The 3,410-nt window shown below is 30.2% G+C and overlaps 1 long non-coding RNA gene across 1 annotated transcript; it reads right to left on the bottom strand.

The window, feature by feature from the left end:
* Positions 1-1,921: 1,921 nt before the first annotated feature.
* On the bottom strand, positions 1,922-3,102 carry LOC118479926. Its single transcript, XR_004861563.1, has 2 exons — positions 2,643-3,102; positions 1,922-2,153 (listed from the first exon to the last, which is right to left on the bottom strand). It is a non-coding gene; the product is annotated as an uncharacterized LOC118479926 (long non-coding RNA).
* Between the last annotated feature and the right edge of the window lie 308 nt (positions 3,103-3,410).

Below are 3,410 nucleotides of genomic sequence, written 5' to 3'. Positions count from 1 at the left end.
AAAAGGACAATAATTAGATCTTAATACTAATCAGAAACACGCAATAATTAGATTATACTTTTATTACATTTTTTTAACTATGTAATCAGGATTATATAGAAGTATGATTTACAAAAGAATTTTTATTTTACGTGTGTAATACACGGGTTTGTAACACTTATAAATTAAAATATTATTCAATCTAATTTTTTTTTATATTTAATTCGTGTAATACACGGGTTTATAAACTAGTTTTTAATATATAGGTGAATTTAGATTAAAAATACTATATAATAAAACAAAATAGTGTAAACTACTTCAAAAATAGTCTCTTGAATAAGTTTCACAATAAGACATTAATCTAGGAAATATTACTATACATATATGATATACCATGAGGATAAGTCACGATTAGGTGCTCTTTTTATATATTGAAGCGGTATACCTATTGCGGTATACCGTTTTATATATGTAAAGCTTTTATAAAATTCTGAATATATCTTTGCTCTATGTATAAATTTTGTTAGAATACAATTTTATTCACAATACAATATCTTTTTTTGCATTGTAAGGAATAGTAAAGTGTCGCTACAATACCGATATAATATTGAACCTAAAAACAATAATATGTATAAACTTTTATATTAATAGTTAGTTATTAAATTATATATTACGCAAAAACAAAAAAAAATGAATGCCTATTTTACCTTATATTTTTTGCATACTATAATTTGCTTTTAAACAGACTTACTTCTAGAACTTCATATAGTGCTACTAAAGACTATCAACATCCCATCGCAATGTATGGGTTCGCATTAACTCGTTATAAATTATAAACTAACTAGGTTAGACCCTGCATATACACGCAGTTCAAGTAATGAAAATATGAACTTAAATAACTGGAAAATTAAACTTACATATGATTGTTAAACAAAATATATATAAATTGTTCATATATCTCTAAATAAGTCCTAAGAACTTTATTAATTTATAAATTAATGGTAACAATTTAATTAATTTAACCATTAATTTATAAATTAATGGTATAAAAACTACATATGCATAGTAAAAACCCAACCCTTTTGAAATGAAGATTAACAGGTAATGTCATCAAAATAAAAAAAAATACAGTAAGATTCATAATAGAGCATAATTAGAATCGGAGAAAGACATACATACACTAAAAGTATCACGTACAAAATAATATGCATACCATATAAGGATGTGACGACATAAGCATGATTTTTAAGGAAAGATTCAACACAAATTTCATTTTAATCAATCAAGAACTTTAAACACCGTGATTTCAAACCATGCCATTCACAACTTTTTTCCTCCATCTGTTATGACAATTTCACCATCTACAGGTCTTATTCTTACATTCCAATATAATTTACCAGCCAAGGTGGAATGAAGCCATGAACTACAAGGAGAGGTGACAAAAAAAATGCAACACTGCCACATATGTAAAAGAAATTAGGATTATATTGGTCAACAAATAAGTATTATTAAAATACCAATAGTACATATCTTTAGTTAAAATTACATATGCAAGAAAAGAAATTAGGATTATATTGGTCAACAAATAAGTAATATTAAAATACCAATAGTATATATCTTTAGTTAAAATTACATACGTAAGAATTAAGAGATTAAAGGTATTCGTTTGTTAATTACAAAACTTACCCATGGCTAAATAAGCAATAAGTCATAATCAAGCCTGCAATGGAAAAAAGACACCACAAGCTTTAAAATGAGATTTTTTAGCATGGCGCGTAGTTTACGAAGAACCAAGTGCCAATGAGATTCACAAACAAATTTGTACTGTATAAACAATCAAGTAATGCCTGCAATGAACAATATAAACAACAATGTGATTTTGTAAGAACAACCTTAGTTAAATCATTAATTAGTCAACAGAACATGCTAGATAACACTTAGCTAAAGTGAAAAATAACAACTTACTTGTGCTTAGAATACTCAAATACCGAACAACTAAAACAAATCTATAAATGAAACCATTCAAATATGTAGAATACCTAAAGATGTTACTCAAAAACAATTAGGCCTCTTCATGTATAAAGCAAAGAAGTACGTTTACAGAGCAAAATAAAATAAGTGAGCCTGAATGCATGCTTGAGGCAACAAGGTTCCCAACAGGCGGCGTTTCTGACCTGAATACAATCAAATTATGTGTAAAAACTAAATTAAAATATCCAATCTTGGAATCAACTTTAGGATTTAATTCGGTAGTCAATTCCATCTTCATATTGAATAGAAAAAGAGTGATTAAATACCTAAACGATGGTTAGGGAACAGATTTAGGGATATACCTAGTTAAATAGAACAAACTTATCATTATTAGGGTTTTTGTAATGGGTTGAAAAATTGGATTGAACTACAAGGATTTGATCAAATCAGTGGAGAATTGCCATACACAGGAGTGCTCCACAGAGATTTTGTTGCATAAACTATTTACAACAATGATTTTGTGATTTGATGAAGATGAAGCAGAGGCTTAGATTGAATTAAACAGAACAAAATTTTAACAAAAAAATAACAAAAGTTTAACCCTAATCAACCAAATCAAATGAAAGGATGATTCAAAATCAAAAGAACTAAAGCAAAATCAAAGGATTACAGGAGGGATATTATCTTATTACCTTGTAGCAACAATGATTGAACATGTTTTGCAAGGTCGTCTTCCTTCAACGAAGACACGAAGCGGACCGATCGAACACACACGCGATGTGCGGAAACCACCACGTGCCTCGTACTACAACGTAGAGCTCGTATAGAAGGTGTAGAAGATGAGAACCATGAATACACAAAGTATGCACAATCAAAAATCACACAGATTGAATAATGACCACAAAGCTGGGATTTGTTTGCACAAGAAGTTTTCTCCAAAAATATCACTGTTTCATTGAATGTTTTTTTTTTGATGCGTACAAGACACTAAGAATAAATACACATCTAAGTTCGCAACATTACAATGAAACTCTCAGCACACTAAGTTCTCACCATATAAAACCACAAGTTCTCACCATGTAAACCACAAGTTCTCACCACAAGTTCTCACCATAACCACAAGTTCTCACCACAAGTTCTCACCATGTAAACCACAAGTTCTCACCATGTAAACCACAAGTTCAGATGAGAGATAAATGCACAATTTCTCATTAGACACTTTCACATAATTGCAAGATTAGTCCTTCAAAGTTGAAACTTCAGCAGTATCCAGCATTTATCAAACTTTGGTGCACTTACAGACTCCCCCTTGATATATGCGGGATCTGCAAATCTTCAACGAGTCTTCGAGAAGCCGTTTCCCGCATTTATCATCCTAAAGTGCATTTACAGACTCCCCCTTGATATATGCGGGTTCTGCAGATCTTCATCAAATCTTCGAGAAACCGCTTCCTGCTCCA

This window comes from Helianthus annuus, chromosome 6 (assembly GCF_002127325.2).
Source record: "Helianthus annuus cultivar XRQ/B chromosome 6, HanXRQr2.0-SUNRISE, whole genome shotgun sequence".
In the NCBI taxonomy this organism is placed as follows: Eukaryota; Viridiplantae; Streptophyta; class Magnoliopsida; order Asterales; family Asteraceae; genus Helianthus; species Helianthus annuus.
Note: the sequence above shows the minus strand (reverse complement) of the source record. Positions and strands in the feature narration are given on the sequence as shown.